Source organism: Parasteatoda tepidariorum, chromosome 7, assembly GCF_982258835.1.
Source record: "Parasteatoda tepidariorum strain Cologne lab strain chromosome 7, Ptep-v5.0, whole genome shotgun sequence".
Taxonomy (NCBI): Eukaryota; Metazoa; Arthropoda; class Arachnida; order Araneae; family Theridiidae; genus Parasteatoda; species Parasteatoda tepidariorum.
In genome coordinates, this window is record NC_141761.1 from 68,263,470 (window position 1) to 68,288,061 (window position 24,592).

At 29.5% G+C, this 24,592-nt stretch overlaps 1 long non-coding RNA gene across 1 annotated transcript in view; it reads right to left on the minus strand.

Moving 5' to 3' along the window:
- LOC122269254 (uncharacterized) overlaps positions 1–23,757 on the minus strand; it is a 100,128-nt gene extending 76,371 nt beyond the window's left edge. The window contains exon 1 of the long non-coding RNA XR_006225085.3: positions 23,481–23,757. This is a non-coding gene — a long non-coding RNA (uncharacterized LOC122269254). The remainder of the gene's footprint in view (positions 1–23,480) is intronic.
- Between the last annotated feature and the right edge of the window lie 835 nt (positions 23,758–24,592).

The window sequence follows — 24,592 nt, forward strand, 5'->3', positions numbered from 1 at the left end:
TTTAAATTCAGTATGCGCAGTATGAAGTATTACTTTTCAAAAAAATTTTTTCAAATTTTGAAATCATATTTTTGTTATTAATTAAAAATTGCTCTAAAATTTGGTTTCATTTTATTGGGTATTTTTGCAGTTATAAAAATTAATTTATTTCCTTCCATTTCTGTGAAATCTGTCGAGTGGCAAAGCTCTCTATGTTCCCATAACAAACTAATACGTCTGGGAGGTACTGATTCTGGAGTTTCCTTGTCTTCTGGATAGGTTCAAAATTACAAGGCTACGGAGTTGAACATTAGTAGTCGTAAACCCAAAATTGGGTTGGCTGTTCAACGACTGATTGGTACTCATTTTATTAACCTACTGAAGGGATGAAAGGCTGTGTCAACATTCCCCGGTCGAGGATTGAATCCTGGATCTGTGGCACTGAAACGTGAAGCGCTACGGCTCAATCACCAGGAAGACAATTTTCGATGAAAAGCTAAAGTTAAAAAAACAAGTTTATACAAATGTAATACTGCAGGAAAGTCGGATGATGCAAATGTAATAAATTATTTTATTTCATTATGTATCCTTAAATTACATTGCAAATTCTGTGACTTTATACAACGTACGCGTTTCAATCATAGAGCTGAAATACTCTATAGTTTCAACCTTAACAAATGTAGCTCAAAACAGCTTAAATTTTAACAATGTAAAAGATATATGATACTACAGAAAAATTAAACACAAAATTTAATTAGGCAATAAAAAACTCCCGAACATGTAAAAACTTCGCATGTTTCTGATGTCTCCAGCTCTACCAAAGTCTCATGCATTAATCAGACCTTCAGAACAGTTTATTCAAGAAGCGAATGATAAATAGTTAAGTTCAAAGCGTAGTGTACGAACATTTGGCAAATTGCCGCTCAACATTTGGCAAAGAGAATAGCGGCGTCTCAATTTATACGCCAAGATGTGCATGACAGCAAAGAAAGGCATCTCATAATCATAAACCATCCACACAACTACTATACATCAAAGCTGGTCAGGGGGCCAAGAACCCTCAAACTAATAGAGTTGTTCTGGAACAAACTGACGAATAGATACTCCCTTCTTATTTATTTCTGTTTGCACCTCTGTCGCTTCTTCATTTTCTTGCAATATATACTGTCGAAAAATTCTTCTTTACTTTTTCCTTGCCAAGCGCAAATGCACCTGAATCAACAAGGAGTAAGAAAAGATGGAAAGAGATCATTGAGTGTTTAGCCAGTTGTTGCGTTACAATCTCTTTTATCGAACGCTAACATGTGTGACGCTTCTCTCAAAGAAACTCTCTATTTCTTTTTATTCTGAAGTTACTCTTCCCAACACTTCACGTGAATTGAGAAAACGATAAATATCTTCTTCAGTCGCATCGTTCCATGAACTATCGAAGTTATGTTCTTTTTTAAGAAGAAAAACGATATCTTTTACAAGCAATCCTGCTTTGTATCCCCTATGATTATGATTCAACAATTAAAAAATGAATTCAATTAGAACATTTTAATTGAGACGTTACAATACTTGGTATCTGTATTTCTTAAAATATTGATTTTCGGATTTTTTTTTTTTTCATTGGTTATTATAGCGGTTTTTACTACAAGCTTAACAGTTAAAAAATTCTTGAACTGATAATCAAATACTAATTTTTTTAATTCCATCGAACTCCTTATATATGTATGTAAATATATAACATAATAAAGACAAAAAGAATGGAGAGAATAACGAAGAAAATTCAGAAAAATAATAAATTTTATTAATAAGGTAACTAACAAATCAAATGCGCTTCAGTACTTTAGTAAGAACGTGTCATAAAAAGTTCCCTCTATTCGCTCTTCTATTTTCATATTTTGTAATCTGGCAAACTAGTTACGAAAGTGTTTTAAATCATTTTTGAAAGATAACGGTATGTATCAGTTCATTTGCTTCTCGCTATATATATTATTCTTTTCTTTTTTTTTTTTTTTTTTTTTTTTTTTGCTTTTTATTTTCTATTTCTTGCTTAATATGTTTTATTTTGTATTTTTCTTAAAAAAAATTTAATTTGTTCCATTTTTGTTCCAATTTTTCATGTGCTGCTTCTCACACTATTGTATTAGTATATTTTGCTGCGGTTATATTAATACAAAATTAGAAAGCACTCTTTTTCGTGGATATAATTGTGTGAGCTGATGATGAGATTATATTTTTCCATTATTTTGCCTTTCAACTTTTAAATTTTTTTTAAATAAAATTATTAAATATTTAATTTTTATAATGTTTTTTTTCTCTTTTCATAAGTCTTTGTTATATTTTTTCCATGTTTTCTCTATATTATTAAATATATAAATTTATCTTTATATATATATAATATATATTTAAGTATATACGTTTATTAAATATACACTGGTGGAAAAAATTAAGAGATGGAAGACATTTTCTCAAATATCTCAAAAAATACTGAATATAAATAAATGAAATTTGGCATGGATATAGATTATTCCATGATAATAAAGTACGCAAAACAAAAATGAAAGTGCCATTCACTGTCAAGACCCACTGGCAAGACCCCTAAATGTAGTCTGAACTTAAGGATAAAAGATGACAGTAAAAGTGAGGTTTGTACAGTGTGTGTTGCCTCTAGTATGGTGTATGGTCACCCCTGACAGACAGACAGCGTGCACAACGAGTATGTATGCTGTTAATAAGGGAGTTAAGGAAGACTTGTGGAAGACCCTCCCATTCTTCCACCAGAGTGATTTTTAACTCCAGAATGGTTCTGTGGGGAGGTTGGAGGCATCGCAATAGCTCTCCCAAGAGCATCCCAAGCATGTTCAATAGGATTCAGGTCAGGAGATTTGACTGGCCAATCCATTCGTTGAATATCCTCGCTTTCCAGATACTCATCAACCATGTGAGCCCTATAAGGTCGTGCATTGTCGTCCATAAAAATGAACTCAGGGCCAACAGCGCCCCTGAAAAGACGCACATAGGGCTCTAGGACCTCCTGCCTGTACCTCTGGGCATTCACGGAACCATTGTTAAACACATGGAGCGGTGTGCGGGTATCTTGCATGTGCGAATGAAAGTGCGAAAATGCTTTCCATCTCTTAATTTCGTCCACCAGTGTATATATTTGCTAGTTTACCATGCAACATTTTTTGTAACATTTTTTTCAAGAACGTAGAACATGTATTGTTTCATATATTTGGTCATGAAATGAAAGTAATTTTAACGAGGAAAACATTGTTTTAGTTTAATATTCTTATTTCAATAATAGGAGATGTTTTACATTTTCAATGACATTTTTTGCTTACAGGAAAATGATTTGCATTAAAATCGAAGCTACTAATAAAGTAGTACTAAATCTTTTTGCGTAATTCTTTCTTGGGTAAAATAAAAAAAATTAATTGCTACTGTATGAAACAAAACATTTTCTTATGATAACAAACGGTAAAGATTTTATGTTCTACTAAACGTCTGTCATTGAACAGGTGGAAAGGAATAATTTGTATTGCGCATGCGTTTTGGTCTAACGAACCCCAAATGATGTGGATCAGCTTCCTCAAATTCATTGGGAGTAAGAGTATTAAAAAAGAAGAAAAAAAAGGACCGTTTCCTGTTTTCAATTAATCCTTAGAATCCACCGATCATGAACTTAATTGGACCTGTGTGAGCATCTGGTTACTATATCAATAACGATTTTTTAAAGACCAGGTGTAAAATTTGTACAAACACATAAAATTAAATGAGAAGGGGTAGTAGCATTGTACTGAAAAAATATTGAATTATCTTACCTAAGCTGAGAATTTACACTATTTATTTGAAAGATAAAAAAAAAAAAAATTTCATTTTTGTGGAATTCCCTATTGCATAATGTATTCAGAAAGGTCGTTATACTCAGAATGATAGTTCGAAAATATTATCGTCCTCAAAAAAATCGTAAAGAGAACGAAATTACCTATGATTTTTTTTTATTTATTTCATGGTGTTATGGAAGTTAGAAAGTTGTAAAAATGGGTGAAAAACTTTTCATATTTATCATTCATAAAATTTTTCAAGGACTACTTCGGCTAACAAACATAAAGGAAGTTATTGACAAAACAGTTGAATAAATAATATCCTCATGGTTGTGTGGCAAAAGCTTCAATACTGTTTCATTTTTTTCGTGGGGGAGGGGAGGAGAATTTGTGAAGTATTATTTAAAAAAGACGTTTGGACGTTTATGAATGTTGTTGAAAAAATGAAGAGCGTATGTTTAGAATTAGCATACAAAAGTTGACCAAACATAATCAGTATTGGAATTCAGCAAGTGTACAACGGTACACATAAACCAGTTCCTAAAACTTATTAAATACCGCATAACAGATTTTAAATCTTCTGCGTATCGGCGCATAGAAAATTCCGAATTTCCGTATATGGAATTCTTAAACTCATTTAGTTACACATAGCGATTCTTAAAACTTGCTAAGTTCTGAGCATCGATTTTTAAATATTTTAAAACTCTTTATACCGATTCTTAAAGCTTCACTTCTAAATTTTCGTGTAGCAATTCTTAAAACTACAAAGTAACGTGTTGCCGATTCTTAAAACGGAAGTTCCGTACATCAATTCTTAAAACTTCGTAGGTTTCACGCGACAACTCTTAAATCTTGTAAAGTTTCAGCAAACGATTCTTAAAATCTCTAAATTTTCAAGTATGATCTTTTAAAGTTCCACGTACAGGTTCTTAACATTTCCCTCATTTAAAAAATTCAGTTAAGAACAAATTATTTGAAAAACCGAAATCATATGCAATTAATCTGAATAAATTTCTAACTAGTGCTATTTATTTTGAAATAAAATTTTTTTATCCGTGTTTCATAAATCTATTCTTATTTTTAAAACGATTTCAATGTATCATCTAATATGGCAATCAAGTTTGTGGATTTTTCATCTTTGATTCAACAAATTAAAGTGTCAATCAAATTGATCTAAATCAATTTTTATTTCTTTTGTTCTACATAAATTGTTTAAATAAAGTTATTTATCATCTCTTGGCAAACAAAAGCAAATATGGTTTTATTTGTTTACAGAGATAAATTTTATCAATACCTTTTAAGTACGAGATAGGGTTAGATAAGTCCAAGAAATTTTTTCCATCATCTAAGAATTATTAAATTTATAAGGTCTCAAATATTTCAGTTTATAATAATTAAATTGTTTAAAAAACTTCCCTACCTATATTTTAAAAAATTTTGAACACATTTTGAACCGTTTCCGAACGCATCAGACTAGATGCAGTAAACGAGATTTTATTTGATGCAGTAAAATGTTTTAAACAGTCTCGTTTAATGACTATATAAAGAATATTTTATATGATTCCCATTGAACTCTACAATTACACACGAAAATATAACAATGTTTACATAAACGGGAAGAGGGGTAAGGTTAAGAAGGAGAAGAAAAAAAAAGGATTCCCCATTCCTTAAAGGAACCCCGAATAGAAAGAAGAAAAAAAAGTACACGAGCCAAAGAAGCTGATCCAGGCACATTTCGGTTCTCTTCTTACAATTCTCAACAACAGAGAACTACTTGTTCTCAATGCTTCCTTCTACAAGACTCTGTTTCTTCCAGAACAGTGTCTCGTATTCCAGAATCTCTCCTGCTGCTGTTGGCCCATCTTTTTCAGATTTTTTCTTTATTTCTTTACTCTCCTGTGACTTATTCTTAAACCAAACCTGGTGCATATCTCGTTTTTCGAGAAACAATTAGTATATTTCCAAGAAGCATTTGACTCGAGTGGCATTTTCAAGAGCAAAAGAACGACACCTACACATATCCTGCATTTTTTTCATACTTCCGTTTTTGATTCTGCGAAGAAAAAGAAGAAAAAAAGAGTTAAAGGATTTGCGATAAGCACTAAATTTCTAACTTTGTACTTACTTTTATGAATTTGAGCAATTCGAAACCCTTCGAACAACGTTTATTCACTGAGTTATTTTTATGACGCATGCGGAGATGGTGAAATCGACTTTCGGAATTTCTGCCTAAGTAATAATTTTATTCTGTAACACGAAACTTCCAATATACATATGTCAATTCTGTTTGGAACATCCTAAATCTTCTCTTTGTACGCAATGTTTGTCTTTGTACGCAATATTTGTAAAATTATTTTTCGATTTTTTCCCTACTAAAAAAAATTTTTTTTTAAGTATTTAGCCTCAAATTAAAACATATTAGTAGAAAAAGACTTGACACTGCTTATGAAACAAACCAAACTTTAAACCGGCAACTAAAAGAAAAATATTTGTTTCAGAAAATTAGCCCAAATCTATTCCTGTTAAGGGGAATTGGTAGGACATATACTTAATAGTACTAATACAGACCTTTTTCATTGTACCTTTTCTCAGCATCTAAACAAAACATTGCTTTAGTTTTTTTTTCACAGAATATTTACAGATACATGTTTACACTGTGATAACTGTTAATACATTTCTTAGGCAAAAAATAAATTTTAAATTTTAAAAATTTTTCTATTTAAATGCACCACAGAGCTTAAATAAAATGTCATCTTAGTAGACTAATCCCATATTGTTGGGCTAACAGTGGAAAAGTTTTCCGCGTAACACGAATGCAGATTTTTTCAGTCTCCTTTTTCACGATATAAAAAAGTTAGACTTCTTCCGACTACTTACATTTACATTGTTGGTTTACTTAAATTGTTTATTTTAATCCAGTTATAAATAAATAAGTTATAAATAGAGCGAAAAAATTTGATTTCGTTTTTAATTATTTTGAAAGAATAAACTACATTTCACTTAAAAATAAATTTGATAATACAATTCACGTGGGGACAAAAAGTATCACACATAATTGGATGCCTGTTAGTAACGTCATTGTAGATAAATCGTGGCATTTGTCAATTCAGAAGCCAATCAGCACACACGTATGACGTCGCTTACAGTCTCCAATTAAATCGGATTTAAATCACATAACCATGTGATGTTAGGCGTAATCACTTCACTTCTTCTTGAGTTGCAAGTAACCAATTTCAACAAAACTACAAAGCAAAAAAGAAGAAAAAAACCTTTAAAAAAAGTTTATTTCTGACAATTTGAATAAAGGGAAAGACTATAACATTAAAAAAAAATCAGTTAATTGATACGTTTGGGTTCAGAGAACTTATTTGAATTTCAAATTTTATTTAGCGCAAAATAGGCGAGTGTGTAATAAAGAGCCATATTCCCTGAGACACATTAGCTCTTGAGCGAATTAACTTCCAGTAGGAAATGATTAATATCTGTCCTCGCAAACACGTGACCAAAATCCCTGATTCCCATTAGTCGTTAACATATCTACCAGTTCTCCACTTAACAGCAAGAAAAATAAAGAAAAGAAAAAAAACATGCCTCCAATATACGAACGCTATTTCTTTTTAATTTTCCGAACTGAAAAAATAAAATTTGCTATTCAAACCTTTAAGTATTTAAGATCGTATAAGACGGGGTTGGACGACTCAACTTTGAAGCAGTCATTACGCTATCTTGACAGGTGCATCAATAATTTCCGCACCTATAATTTGATTTTTGTTTCGAGTTATTAATACATGTAATTAATTGAGGCAGATATAACCTTGTTTTCGATTCTTTTGAAGATAAAGAAACTTAATTAAAAACAAAATAAAATGGACCAATATGATTATTTATATAAATGTATATTAACTCAACAATTAATTATTGTTTTTGTCAAAACTCAGCTTTGTATTGTAGAATTATAAATTATAACACTACTTTCAATTTATTATTTTCATTCATTAAAAAAAGACGTTTTTATTACGTCTTTTGTTTATTTCATTTAATAATTTCTTTCCTTAAACTTTAAATTTCATTTGCTTTTTGTGTAACTAACTCATGTTATATATTTAGAGATCTACTATCTTTTGCGACTGAGGATCTTAACATTTAAATTCGGGAAATCCAACAGGTTTGCTCGATAATGTAATATTGGCAAAGAGTTTTCTTAACAGGATATATACAACAGTTAATTTTAGCTTAAATGACTAAGTTTTAATGTCTGTAACATATGATGATATTTTGTTTACAATTGAAGTAAAATTAGAGTAGTATCAATTAGTTTGATCCCTTTTTGTTTTTTTGCTTGATTTAAAACTGGTAAAATATAGTAATACTGCAAAACATAAAATATGGATAGTATACTTTCAGTCAGCTTCATTAATTTTTAGTCGATAAAAAACTACTTTCCCACATATAATTTGTTCGACCATCTGTAGGTAACTTCTAAAAGAAGAAAAAAAACGTTGAATGGCTTTGTTTACATGAATGTGGGTAACAGTAAAGGTTCGTGTGGAGTCATAATGAAAAACTTAACACTTGGAGCAATTATCTCTTGTGAGTTATACATTTATTTATTTTATCATTTATCATCGAATTTATTTGTAGTTATAAATGCAGAATTTATAAATTTGTTCATTTTTAAAGACAGAAGTTTAAGTTAATGATCAATTCTTTACTTTAACTAAAATTGTGAAAATTCTTACCCACCAAAAAAAAAATGGTCTTAAAAATCAAATTAGTCTTAGACAATAAGCTAAATGAATTTCTTTTTATAATTTAATCCCAATGCTAAAAATTCGGCCAAAGGGCTAAAAATATTGTAACATTACAGCACATGAAAAGCAGGTCGGGTGGCCAAGCGGTTAGCATGCCTGACTACGAAGCCAATGGCAGCGGGTTCGAATCCCGCTCTGTGCATGGATGTTTCTCTCTATATGTTGTCCCCTATTGTGCATGATATGTGAATGTGGCCCATGCTATGAACGGGTATCTGTGGCAGTGTGGCGTGGGTAATGTTATTTGCCTCCGTAACATAGACTCACAGGTGTCCACTGGGTAACGTTAAATGAGCAACGTTTCGGCATTTTTCCAGGTGAAGGACGTAAAAGTTCAGTACCTGCAATTAGAAAGAAAAAAAAAGAAGAAAAAAACATCACAAGAAAAAAAATAGCCTTTAAAAGGGTTAACTAAGGCATCGTTATCATGTTAAATGTTTGTACGTCGATTCTCAAAGTATTTTCCAAATACTGATCTATCTTTTTTTTTCTTCTCAATTTTGTGTTATTTAGTGGAATTACTAATATAATGTTTTTGATTTATTTATTTCTGTCTTAATAAATTCCCAAATCAAATATTCCGCAGGCATGTTCCTTAAGTTTGTAAAAATCGCGAATTGCATTTTTTATTGTTTGAGATTTTAACTCTTTTATTGCAGTTTAATTTTCTGAAAGAAACATGCTAAATATTGACAAAGAGATTATTGTTAAATAAAGAATACGTGAAAATTATGAATTGAATCGTTACAAAAATTAACAGTTAAACTCTCAACAACCGTTAAACGGTAAATTGCTCAAAAGTTGAAGAAGTCAATCTCCATAAGCTCCGTGTCGCGGAACAGACCCATTACTTGCAGTAAGGAAATAAAGCACTGGTCATGGTTCATACTTCAAATTTTATTTTTAAATAGTGACGCACTTTAATGAAATTTTTGACTATTAATGATGATTATATGTGCACTTTTTTTTATGAAAAAGATGAAAAAGTATGAAAACAGAAACCCAAAAGTGTTTAATATGCTGATTTTAAATGTTATTCTTTTAACAAAAATATATTTCGTCTCTTTTTCTTGTCACCCCGTCCCTGTCACAAACTCTCTCGATTTCATGAAGTCCTTCCAACCGATCATGACACCTTTTGTAGATGGCCCCTTACCTAAAGTTGCAATTTAAAATATAAAAATTGAATGCTAATTACCGAAACTGCAGAACACAGAAGCAAAAAGTTTAATAAAATAACACGTTTATGCTTCACATTGACTTTATTCCGTGAGAGTTACTCAAGATACTTTCTTTTAAATGTACTACATTAAATGAGTTTTAAAATTGGGTACATAGTTAAACGCAGCAATAAGAAAATTTCTAGTCAAAAATTTCCCACAAATAATGTGCTAGTTTTATGAATTGCATAAAATAAAATTTTCTATTCAAATGAGTAGTGAAAAAAATTAATGAAATTTTATTTTTGAACATTAAACAATTTATTTTTCTTCCTTAATAAAATATTACATAAGTTTACTTTAAAGCAACCAGTAAAACATATTAAAACTCTAAAAATAAACATTTTCGATGTTTTTGCGCTATTTGAATTAATGCAATGCCTTTGGCGATAATAAACACCTTTTTTTCCCCACAGTATGATAAGGGTAGCAAAATTTAGTCTCTTCAACACAAAGGATAAGATAGAAAGTTGAAAAAATGTATCATCCAAATAACAATGGCTTTCTGGCTTTGAGGTCGTTCAAACAAGGGGTTACCCCCCAACTATAACCCCAGCACAGCCCCATTAAGTTTCATATTTAAAACCTTCCCCCCACTAATCCCCTGGCTAAGCCCCCTTCCAACTTTCATAATTCCATTCTATCTTCAAATGCCCCCACCCCTTTTTCTCCCTCATCATTTTAGTAGGCAGCCAGTAGCTCTTGCACGCGCGTGCATGCATGGTTCATCATAATATCTTTTAATAGCTCCGTTCTTATTTGCATAATGACGGTCTCTTGGCGACCGCCTGTATGACAGCTGGGGAGTTGATTTTCAATGAAAGATCCCAGTGCTAGGTAGCCATTTTTGGCGAAGTTAGCGGATAATTATTTCATCGATTTCGTAAGAAAATGCAATGTTTCGAAATAATTAACTATGACGATATATTTTGCTGAATGTCTATATTCATAAAGTCGCTTTGGCGAAAAATTTATTGAATTTCATGATTTCTTTATTGCATCTACACGGAGAAAAAAATTCTGCTAAAATTACCGTATAGTATAATGATGACATTTCTGGTAATAATATCCAGTGAAACAGTATTTCTACCATTTATATCTTAATTTTACCATTCGTTACGATGACTTTTTACTGGAAATTCTGGATTACTTGTTCTTACTTGTTTCGTAAAAAATAAAAACCGTAAAGTAAATTTAACCGAGTAAATGTTTTTTTTTTATACCACCCTCTATACTAACGTAATAAATATACCGAATTCATCAAATTTTATCAAATATTATAACACCATATTTTATTGTTAATTTCACAAAAATCATTATCGAAATGATTCATTAAAAATTACCGAACTTTTTGGTACCAGTTCCCATAGAGCCAGAAAAATGGTAAACTTTATCATATTCTGGAAGTTTTGACCAAACTTTTTTTTTCTCGGAGTACAAATGACGAAATTTAGCATGATGGTGAATATTGAGTAAGATAATTTTGATAAATGATATTATTTCTCATTTATACCGCCAAATGTCGAAATTAAGTACGTAATGATTCTGAGGAACAAACATTGTAAAAGAAATTTTTTTTATTTAACATTCACTGACGAATGTCAGTTTTTTTCTGGTTACTTACTGAATTTCGAACATTAACCCAAGCAGCTTTTTCAATGTTTACAATCACTGGAGAAAGTTGACATTTAGGTCTTTCTCAAAAGTCTTTCTTCAAACAACTTTTCTTACAATTGAACTTAATTTTATTTAATTGATGCGAGCTTATTACTATATTAATTTCGATAAATTATATTATTTCTTACTTACACCAGCAAATGTCGATATTTAGTATGCAATGATTCTGAGGAAAAAACATCGTAATAGAAAATTTTTTTATTTAACATTCACTGCCGAACGTTGGCATTTTTCCGTGTTTATTTGCTGAATATCGAAAATTTATCGAAAACTATTTAAATGTCGACAATCACTGGAGAAAGCTGACATTTACTATATTTCAGTTTTGCGACAGTAATTCAATGTAATTATTTCGTTAGAGGAGCTTAAGAGCTATCTTCAAACCTTTTTTCCTTAAATTCAATATGTCTTATGTGAGTTTTATAAAAAAATTTCATATGTTTTAAAACTTTTTGCACTGTATAACGGAATTGTATTAAACGCTTGCTTGTAAATCAGGTTTCTTAGCACTGACTGTGTACTGAATCACTCACTTTTTATTTATTTATTTTTTGTATTTCTAAACCAATTGTGTTAATCGATATGTTGCTTTAAGGCTACAGTGGACCTTTATATTGCCAAAAATTGATAAAAATTTCGTTTTTTTTTGGACATATTTAGACACTTGTTTCATTGCTTTTTCAACTGAATTTTTTTTTTTTAAAAAAATTTCGTCATTTTTTGAGAAGTTATAGGGTAGTTTCGTTTTCACATTATGAAGCCACGCCCCTTTTCTTACACAAAAAGCTGTTTTTCTCAAAATTGAAATTTTGTTATGTTTCATGTAATCAAAATGTTCCAGTCGACTTTGTTTTCATCCTATTGAGATGAAATTTTTTTCTAGTTATTTATATGTATATTAGATTAAGTTTATGCATTTGTTTCTGTTTTATAACAAGTAATAAAAGAGTTATCGGGTTTCATGTACCTAACGACCTTTATTTTGAAGCAAAAATCTACATAAAATTTGTTTTTTGGTCATAAATTTAAAATAAATTTAGGAAAATTCCTATATAATGCATAAAGCTTTTAACATTTATCTCTAAAAAAAGAATATTAAAAAAAAATAAATAAAAATTTTAATTTAAGCTGCTGGGAGCATTTTAAAATTGATGAAATTTTTTTTAAAAAATTTTAAATTTCTCAAAAATGGTCCAAATATTTTTTACAAAAATTTTTGCAAGGGCATATCTTGATAGAATACATAAGTTATAAAAAAAGTTTTAGTGTAGCATAAAAATTAAAAAAATTTTTTTTGAACGTCCACTGTAGCCTTAAACTTAATGTCATTTATAAAATTATTATTCTAAAGCAAGGGGAAAAAAAGCAATTTTCTTAAATTGACGAAATGTTCGATGCATTTCCAGAGTAATGTTTTCGCTCAATAGCGAGAAAATTTTTAGGTTTCCAAGCACTGTAACTGCCTACTGAATCACACATTACTTATTTATTTTTTGTTGTATTTCTTAACTTATTGTGTTAATCGATATGTTGCCTAAAGCTTAATGATTTTAACAAAATTCTTAACTTCAAAAAGAAAAAAAAACTAGCAATTTTCCCAAGTTGACAAAATGTTCACTAGATGCATTTTTCAAATAATGTTTTCGTTAATAAAGAGGAAATATTCAGGTTCAGTAGCAGTGACTACGTACTGAATCATTTACAATTTACTTATTTATTTCCTTTGCATTTCTTAATTTATTGTGCAAATTGATATGTTGCCTTACGCTTAATGTGTTTTATGAAATTCTTATCCTCACCAAAAAAAAAAAAAAAAAAAAAAAAAAACTAGTATTTTTAACAGATTAACGAAATTTTCACTTTCCCATGTTACGTTTTCGTCCAAAAAGAGGAAATTCTCATCAATATTGGGCGTCGATTCTTTAGAGTGTTTATTTATTTATTTCCATCATTTACAAATCAACTGTTTCAAAATAAATTAAGCGACACAAAAGAAAATGAAAAAATGAGACTGAATTTAACAATTTCTATTATTCAGAGTCATTTCTTTAAAAAAAAAATCCTCATTCTAGTGAAATTCATGAATACTAATATAGAATAGAATAGAGATTATTCAATAATAATCACCGAGTTCTCTTCTACAAAAGAGAGAGAAAAAAAACTTTTTTTATTTAAAATTATAAATAAAATTCTTTGTCAATAGAAATTCAACCATGAACTAACTTCCATTATTATGTATTAAATGTGTAATCCAGTGATATATACAGTGTATAACAATATTGTCACTTTCTTATCAATAGAGAGGAAGTCTAGGCAAATGAATTGGCGTTTATTTTTATGTCAGCAACCCTACAATAGGAAGAACCTCTTGTCATGCTAATCTGCCCCCAATTTATCCCAGGTGCGGAAGAAAGGACAGGGTTCAGCACCCCTCACAAAAACCTCCCACTTATCCTCAGCACCCCATCTCCACTTTTTTTCACTCCATTATTACGAGCAAGTAAAGGTTTGATAAGAGTTTCTGAATGCAATACATGGTCTTTTATTTTCTTAAACTGCTTGCAAAATATTTTTTATTGTAAAAAAATTCTCTCATTGTTTGCTTCAAAAAACCATATTTTTAAAATGTACTTCTTCCAAGAAAAAAAAATCGAAGGTTGAGTGGAAAGCAAGAGGAAATATAAATTTTTAGGTTGCGCATTTATTTGTTTTTATTTTATTGCTGTATCAACTTTGAAAAATATTCGATGCTCAATTTTTTTTGTCAGAAATATAAAGAATTGGCTTTCAAATTTTGCTCTACTTAAAAAACATCCTATAGAATTCTTATCTTATATCTTATTTTAATCAAAAAACAACAACTTAATATGAGGAAAAATAATCTTTGATTCTTTTCCATATTATTTTTGTATTTTTATTTATTTCTTTATTACTGTATTTTATTGCTGTATTACATCTCAACTTCGAAAAAAATTAGAAACTTAATTTTTTTGTCAGAAATATAAAGAATTGGCTTTCAAATTTTGCTCTACTTAAAAAACATCCTATAGAATTCTTATCTTATATCTTATTTTAATCAAAAAACAACAACTTAATATGAGGAAAAATAATCTTTGATTCTTTTCCATGTTATTTTTGTATTTTTATTTATTTATTTATTACTATATTTTATTGCTGTATTACTTCTCAACTTCGAAAAAAATTCGAAACTCAATTTTTTTGTCAGAAATATAAAGAATTGGCTTTCAAATTTTGCACTACTTAAAAAACACCCTGTAGAATTCTTATCTTATATCTTACTTTTATCAAAAAACAACAACTTAATATGAGGAAAAATAATCTTTGATTCTTTTCCATATTATTTTTGTATTTTCATTTATTTATTTATTGCTAAATTCCAAACTTTAGTTTCTGAATAATATCCATTTCCACCGTAAAACGAAAAAAGCAATTTTATTCCTTTATGAAAACTCGTTTTCCCATTTAAAAATAAATTAAAGTAGATAATGATTCATCTGCATTCTTTTTTTTTAAGACACAAATTATTGTTAGTACCAAAATGTAATGCTAAAACTAAATAACATTTCTCATCAAGCAATTTAAATCACGTATAGACAATCTACTTTAATAATTCCGATTTATTTTCAACATTTTAAGCCATTAAAAATGAAAATCCACTCAGAAATGAAATATGTAATCCATGACTGCAATTCAGTTTAGTTCAATTATCTGAATATTCGTTCAAAAATGATTAGAGTATGCTAGATTTAATTTTCGTTCAATTTACAAAAAAAAAAAGAAGTTTTGTTTGAATTACAGTCAATCACAGCTATTCACAAAAAGTGGCTTCTCATTTACGTTGCTCCATTAAACTTTTAAATAAATACCGGCGTATATTTTATATTCCAAAATATTATAATTATTCCAAGATTGAACTGCAAACATAAAGTTTACTATCGCTTCATTCTTCAATGGTTGAATTATACAATAAGTAATTTTTACATTTTAATTCAATGAAATGTTGAAACGTAAATAATAGAAGCTGGGGTTGAAACTGTAATAAAAGAAAAAAGCATTTAAAAACAAGTTGATAAAAATTGAATTTTATTTAATAATAATTTTTTTTTTATTCTTTATAATCATCTAAACCAGAGAATACCAAATGTGGTTCTGCGGAACTATAAGGTTTCGTGAAGGAGTTAAATGGGTTCCGGGAGTTCAGACTTTTTTTCTAAACAGTTTTTTTTTTTTTTTTTTTTTTTGACGTTTTTGAAAACTGTAATTGTATTTAGACCCTATCAATAATCCTTTATTTACTTAATATTTTAATTGCCTTTTCGATATTATTTAAGATCAAATGCCAATAAGTAAAGAAACAGCAAATTTTTTGGATTAAAGAAGTACATAATTTTTCAAATAACAGTATATTGAATAAATTATGAAAAAGACGTGTATTTATAAAATATTTGCTTGTTTAGGGGTCAGGAAACTGGTCTTGCATCAGAACAGTTCTGGCTTCGAATCCCGGGAAAGGCATGGATGTTCTTTCATTCTCTGTACTATCTGTCCTTACTGTGGAAGCAACGTTGGCCCACCTAATATGGTGTCTCTGAAAGCGTGGCCAATAAATCTGCCCTTCAGATGCCTGTATTACGAAAGAGCATTCTCCAGGTAGGCATTGGAAGTAAAAAAAATTAATTAGTACTTCCCATCGCTCTGTTCAAACAAAAATAAAATAACCAGATTGTTAAAAAAGAAATTTGTTTCCTTACTAGCCATTTTCAACGTTTATAGCAGTTCTTTTTGTTTTCATTTCAACGGAAACCATAATTTGGCTTATTTTATCATTTTCAGCTAATGTTCAGTATTCCAAAAATAACTTCATAAGAAGACTAGATTCAGGACTAGAACTGTGAATTTATCTGTCGGATATTAAACCTAATATTTGAGATTATTAATGATCAAATGCCATTCTTATATTTTTAAAAGAAAGCAATTTTTTATAGGTTAATACGCTCACTATTCTCATTGCACACTTCAGTTATAAAGTCGGGGTTCCGTCGGAAAGAATGTTAAATATTAATTGTTCCATAGCCGAAGGAAAATTGGGAGCCGTTAATCTAAACTAATCTCTTTGGTAGATGTTAAAAGTTACACAAATATATACTGTAAGCTCTTTTTGACTAATTTTCCTCATCTTATAAAATATTTTTTCTGGAAGGAAGATATATTTAATGCTTGTTCAGATCCGTAACAGTCACCGATATGATTATGGGTGTGAATAGATAGTTCGTATTTACTAATAATCTTGATTAATTTCATAAATAAATCAACTGAAAAGTAATTAACGAATCTCGAATACCCGAAGTGAAAATTCTTTTTTTTTAATTTTTTCTTTTTCCAAACCAATGAAATTCTAAACATTCCGTGTGAACCATTTTATTGCCTTATCACCACCTATCCTATACCACTACGATATTTAGGTAAAAAATTCAGCAACTATAAACATTAATCTCTCGATGATCTATTTTTTTGACACGTTGTTTGACATTTAAAGTTTTTTTTTATTCCTTTTTTTACGGTGCCTTTAAAATCAAGAATATTCTGAATTATTTTTAACGTCTTGAAAGAATATTATGAATTAAAAAATCATCGAATAAACTACGATTAAGCCACGATGACACAGTGGCCTTAGATACTATGATGTCATTGTTAACATCCGGGGTTTTCTCCCAGGAGGGGACTTGTGGCCGATGGATGTCATCTTGTCTAGAAAATAAAGGAGGAGAATACGCAATACCGGACAAATTGTCTCCCTCATAATTTGGGTTTTTAAAATGGGGGATTTTAATTTTTATAATCTCTTATCTGTCAACTAGCTGTTGTGGGAGTACTTTACTTTACGAAAATTATGATTTGAATAAGTATTTTATTGGAATTTTTAAATTTGATAACTTGCTTTATAGTATTAAAAGAAATTATAATTAGTTCCATATTTGTGTTAATATGTATAGAACTGACTGTACCTGTTATTTCACTGAATGCTTAAATTATTACCAAAAAATGAATCCACATTTATTTTTATAAAAAAAATATACATTTTTTGAGGGTAAAAAAAATTTTAGTCAAATTCATAAAGTTCTGAAAAAAGTCAAAAAACGATATGCGAAACTTAAATATGTGTAGATTCTTCCCTAATATTATACCTCTATTCATGATTATATCACAAAAACAAATTTTAATTTCAAGTTATTTTTATACAGTTTCTTTGTTTCTTCAGAATCTGTCTTAATTTCAAATTATTCAATATGTCTGGCACTAAAAATCAGTTATTTAAGTTCTCATTTAAATGCTATTCAAATTTATTCAACACGCATTTTTCAGGGGTTGTAATTATTACTTTTCATTCTATTATGACATTTTTTGCATATTTGATATCCAACGATCTACCTCTGAATTAAATGTCCGTTTGATACCCTCAATTTATGTTATTCATTCACTTTCTGATACTGTTATACTAAAGATGACAAATTAAATACCATGAATCAAGACTTCAATAGTTAGAAAATATTCTTATGATTCTCTGTCGATCTATGTGAAATAATGCATAATAAAACTACTTAAACTAATTAGTATGTGTCATTTAAGTTTTTTCTATTATGTAGTCTGTGTTTAACTACGTAAAAGGCGTGGTGTAGGGTGGAGATTTTCCTTGACAAGAAAAATGATTGTTTGAATTCCTTTTTTTCTTCTCTTTTTTTTTGTCTTATGTCGCATGATAGGATATGATTTGAAGTTTCGAGATCATTAAGTTTAACCTTTTAAATTTTACCTCACGTCATTTAATACATGAATGGCAACTGATAATTAAAGAGGGAAATTAAGATGACGATTAGGGTCTAATTAATGCAAATAATGAAAAGGGATATCAGTGATCGGGCAAAAAAAACATAGCGATGATTGTTTTGCATTTGATTCTGTAGTTGTTTTCAACATAACGCTTCAAAAAATTATTAAACTCTCAGAAAAATCAGCTTAACGTTGAACCATAAAATCAAATCAAAATATCGAGCTTGCTGTTAACATACGTGTTGAGTTGAGTATTCTTTCCGTTATGGCTCAGTTCTGATGCACAAAATAGTGTGTACAGTTCAAAAAAAGGTTAGTTTTGTTACGTAGCCAGCCGATCGTAAACATAAATAAAAAAAGAAAGTCTATGACCTACGATATTTAAAAATATGTTATTAAATCTGTTTTCTGAAACCCTTTAATTTGAGATTTTCTCACAAAAAATAGACATCAAAAATTAAAGGGGCTAGTAAATCCTTCTGCAATTAGGTATTTACCAAATGAAGGGTATGACCCGAAATCTGTTGAATCTTATCTCTAAATCTTAAGTATTAAAAAAAGCTATAAATAAACAATTAAGCTGAAATAATAATTAATTTAAATAAGTCAAATTAATAAAATATAAGTTACGTTGTTGTTGTTCTAGTTCATTTACGTCGCAGTAGAGCTGTACAATGGGCTATTGGCGACGGTCTGGGAAGCATCCCTGAGGATGATCCGAAGACATGCCATAAAAATTTTGATCCTCTGCAGAGGGGATGGCACCCTCGCTTCGGTAGTCCGACGACCTGCTCGTGAAATATAAGTTACGATACTATTAAAGAAGATATCGCAACATTTTTCACGACAACTTGAAGCCAAATTAATGTTGCAACAATTTTGAACGATATTCAAAACAATCTCCAAATTTTTAACAGTGTATATTAAACAACTAGTTTCGTCTATCATAGCCCCAGGGCCGGAATAGCCAGGTTGGTAGAACACTGAGCCCATGTCCAAGAGGTAGTGGGTTCGATCCCTGCTGACAGAAGACTTCCCATGTAGTAAATGGTGGCTAGTGCACGTTAAATCTATCGGGTCACAACGTCCTCCATGTTCCCATAACAAATCATACCTCTGGGGTACTAATCCAGGAGTTTCCTTGTCTTCTGGATTTGTTCAAAATTACAAGGCTACAGAGTTGAACATTAGTAGTCTCAAACCCCAAAAATTGGGTTGGCTGTTCAACGACGGTTATAATATCATTGCACCAACGTTGAAGTTATTAATGGGTCTTAACTTCAATAATTTAGGCAAACGGGTACTGGGCCTCACATCTCACGCTAAAGAAATACTTTAAACAATTTTAATTATAAACACTCATTCTTAGCCATTTCCTTAGCTATTTATGAAAAATAAATATAAGATGGAAATTTTTGTTCCTCTTAACATAAACTATTTGTAAAAACCTGTGAACCTACGAATCTGAAACTTATTTTAATTGCAGGAAGGCAGTGGGCTACGACTTCGAAAGGCTTTTGGACAATGTACAGAAAATATATTTTTTTTCCTTCTTCTTCATCCTCTTTAAAAAAAAATTTAATAATATTCAAAAATCTTACACAACATAACTCAAAAAAAAAAAAAAAAAAATTTAAATGCATTTTTTTCCCGTTCCAACGAACTCAACTATACACTTATCCTCTAAACTCAACATTATTTGAAACTTTGTACGAGTTGAAACATAACATCGAGTGAATTTGCTCCAACCTTTTTAATATGGTTCACAGTTGAACTATATTATCTATAAGAGCTATCCTTTTTAAATTAAATTATGTGATACTATGGTTTAAGTTTGAACCGAAGTATGGTTCAAATTGTTGCATCAAATTTGCTCCGTTTATAAAGGTAGCGCACAGTTATAATAATTGTGACAATTAAGATAAAAGATACAAATATAGTTCTAAATTAAACCAATTTTTACTGAGAGCATAACATTAGAGAACAACAGCTTTACGTGGAAAAATTAATTTTTGGACACTTTTTACGTATTTAAATCAAAAACAACTTTTTAAAAGCGTCGGTAAACTTGCTTATATTCAAAGTATGCGTTTTAAAAAATGGATTTAGATAAAAAAGTAAGTTTGAAAAAGGAAAGATACATCAAAATGAGCGACTATTGAACTGGAAATAGTAATGAATGCGTCTTTTCAATCTTGAATAATGGACCCTATACTTAACACCTGAAAAAGGCAAGCTAATAGTAAAATTTGTTAATTTAAAAAAAATCACAATGGACATTAACGTTAGTTTGTTATTTTAGATCAATAGTCATAAAAGTAATTTAAAAAACGATATCAAATTGGGAGATCAGTTTTCTAAATGACCGTTACGATTTCATGAAACACGTAGTTTGAGTTATGTCACTGACGGAATACGTTTTTATGTCCAGTTTAATTATTTATTTTTGTAAGTTTGGAGATTTTTTGGAACTCAAAACGTCAGAAATTAATCGGCAAAATATTTTTTAATATAAATATTTAAAACCTTGAACTCCTTATTCTTTTCGGAAGCAAGAATAACATGGGACGATCAAAGCGACCTCGTTCGTTAAGTCTGTATTTATAATGTGAGGGTCAAAGGTCATCGGGATCCTCCCAAGATCAACAAGATCGCCCGCATTCGCGCCATGAAAGGTACATGGAAAGGCGCTTTAGACACATTAGATTACGAGATAAAAATTATCAACTACTCTATTCTAAAGTTGTTTCGAGAAGGAAATAAAATTTGTGTGGGTTCAATATTTTAAGGAGAATATTTTGTTCTCAGTGCTTTTTCAGTGACTCTGTCCCAAACTGAGAAATTGACGATCGAATCCTGAAATTGTGTCCTGTTCAGTTACAAAAATCTTTTTAACATGGAAAAATTGAACTCTAATTAGCAATAGTTACGGAAATGTAGTAATTAAATGACTGTAATAACCGATGGTACAAAAATGTACTATAAGCCGGTCTAAAATGACTGATGATACGTAATGTACTATTAGAATGACGGAAGGTACAAAAAAGTAGTAATAGATGGAGGAACAAGACGGATGATGCAAATATGTTCCATTAGAATGATGATACAAATATGTTCTATTAGAATGATGATGCAAATATGTTTTATTAGCCGGTCTAAAATGACTGATGATACAAAATGTACTATTAGAATGACGGAAGGTACAAAAAAGTAGTATTAGATGGAGGAACAAGACGGATGATACAAATATGTTCAATTAGAATGATGATACAAATATGTTCTATTAGCCGGTCTAAAATGACTGATGATACAAAATGTACTATTAGAATGACGGGAGGTACAAAAAGTAGTATTAGATGGAGGAACAAGACGGATGATACAAATATGTTCTATTAGAATGACTAAAATAACGAATGATACAAAAAATTTGCTATTAGAATTACGGATGGTACAAAAAAAGATGTATTAGAAGGACTAATATGAATGATAATGCAAGAATTTGATATTATAACGACTAAAATAACAGATGATATAAAAATATGCTATTAGAATGACGGGTGATACAAAAATAGTTTATTAGAACGACTATACGTTTTACGCAAAAATGTATTATTGCGACCACTAAAATAACTGATGGCCCAAAAATATACTATCGGAAAGACAAAAATTACGGATTATACGAAAAGGCGCTATTAAAACGATTAAATGACATATGATACAAAAATATACTATTAGAATAACGGAAGGTACAAAAATGTATTATTAGAATGCCTAAAATAATGGATGGTACAAAACTAAATCATTAGACGACTAAAATCACGAATGATTATAATGTATCATTAGTGAATTTTATGAAACATTTACAGAATTATTAAAAGATGTGCACAGTGTATCATTTATATATTTTATTATTAAAATACATTATTTTCTTATCAAATATAGTTAGGATAACTGAAATTCGTAGAGAAATAGACCAATGATTGAATTCGTTAGTAATAAATTGGTGCAAGAAATTATTCTCGCCAATCAATACACGTATTTTTTTCTTAGTAAAGTAGATTAAACATAAGCTACTCTAAGATAAAAAAAAAAGAATGCAAAAATTATTGATTTGCAAGGAAATAATATTTAATTGTGTTAACCACTAATAATCACCATGATATTATGCTCCTAAATAAAACTGTATCATGCAAAAGTATATCAAGCCATCAATTTAGTTATGTGAAGATACAAAACCTAGATATTAAAAAATAAGAATCGAAATTTTCACTAAGTTTAAAAATCCTCAAATAAAAAATATCTTAAAATTTCATTACATTTCAACGAAAACTAAGTTAACTTTTAAGATTGAGTTGATACGAAACTTTTCTACTGTTATTTGCTTTAATGCTAAAAACAAGTAAATAACTTACAAATACATAAATTAATTGATAATTTAATCTAAAAAAGAGTTAAAAGCATAGTTATACACAAGATGGTAGGCTATGGATCTTCTATAAGCATAAGCTTCTTCATTTCGAGCCAGCGATAGGGAAAATTATAAATAAGCAATTTAAACTGATTAAATCTTTTGTTTGGAATATTTTTCAAATTGAAAAGTAATCAGAATTTGGAGGTAATGCATATTTAAAAAGAAAACTTTTTATTAAGAAATTAGTTTTATTCAAAGAATATATTTTATAACAGTTACTAAAATTGAATTTGCTTCTTGGTAGGCTGAAAAACTGCATTTTTATTCATTGTTCATATAAACCTATGCATACATGAAAGAATTTTAGAATTTCATTAATTTATACTATACACGTATATGCTTAAAACCCAATTTTCAATCAAATCATTGGTCGTGAAACTTAATTATTAATTTTAAGCTTCAAATAGGGTAATGTATTTATTGCTTTGTCTATATTAACCAAAACAAAAAAAAAAATTCAAAATAATTTTTAAAAATAATATGTAATAAAAACAAGATATGCAGCACAAAACATAATATAAATCAAATTCTTTTTCCATTACAATGAATCGTTTTCACAAAAGAGCTAAAAGCTTATTATTTGACCCTTTGCTATCATATTTATCGGCCTCATTCACAAACAAGTCGGATGGATATTCCAAACCTAACGGTAACTTACTTTTATCCAGATTAGCATCTCGTTGGCGTATCTCGCCACCATCGCCAAGTAGACGAAATTTATATTCCATTATCAAAATAAGATTTCTCGTGGAAATGGAAAAGAAAAATAGCTGTATCTCCGATCTATTGTCATCGATCAAGGATAGTTCACGGGAATTGTAGAGATCTAAACTGATTCCGGATTGAACATCTGGCCATTTTACTTTTTATTCTTCCCAAGAATACATATTATGTCTGTTGTTACAGCAACGTTCGTTTACCTGTAATCATTGATAGTGAAGTCTGTAAAGAAACCGTTAGTTAATCTGCGCAGCTGATAGAACCGAGATTGAACAATGACAGTGATGTATAATAGCTTGCTATTTTTAATCTTGATTTAAACTTTACAGAAAGTTTATTTCCTAGAAGGAATATTTTTAGTACCCTTGACAAGCAATTATTATACAGTGACATATCAGTAAATTAAAAGTGTCAAAATTGAAGAAATTTAATATATTTTTTTTTTTCATATTTGAAAAGTTTAAAAAAAGTAATTTGGAAATTTTTTTAAAGTTATTGTCTTTTAGCAATAAAGTAATCGATATTAATGATAAAGTAATCTTCATGGTTCGAAAGCATAACTTGAAATGTGCCGTTTAATTTGTGTTGACAGTAATTTAAGTTACGAAATCCAAAGCAAAAATCTACATTCTCTGGAGAGGGGGGGGGGAAAACATCTATTTTTGATGGATTTGGATTCTTGACCCTTACAAAGGAAGATGTGACAACAAAGTGGATATATCCAGCCTAAAATAATGGGATCAAATATTCCATATTTTGACTACCCCCTCAATTATGAGGGTCAAAAGTCCAAATCTGTTAGGAAAAAAAGTATACTTCTTCAGAGAAAATACGCTTTATTTTCAAAATTTCGAAACTCAAAAATGATAATGAAAGACTATTAAATTTTTTTTACTAATGATACTGAAACACTTTTGAATTCTATTACATTTTTCTAAAAACACTGTGATATTTTTATAAAAAAAAACTAAATAAATAAATAAAGTAATGAAAATAAAATAATAAAAATAAAATAAAATCAGAAATAAAATTTGAGAAAAAAAAACTTTT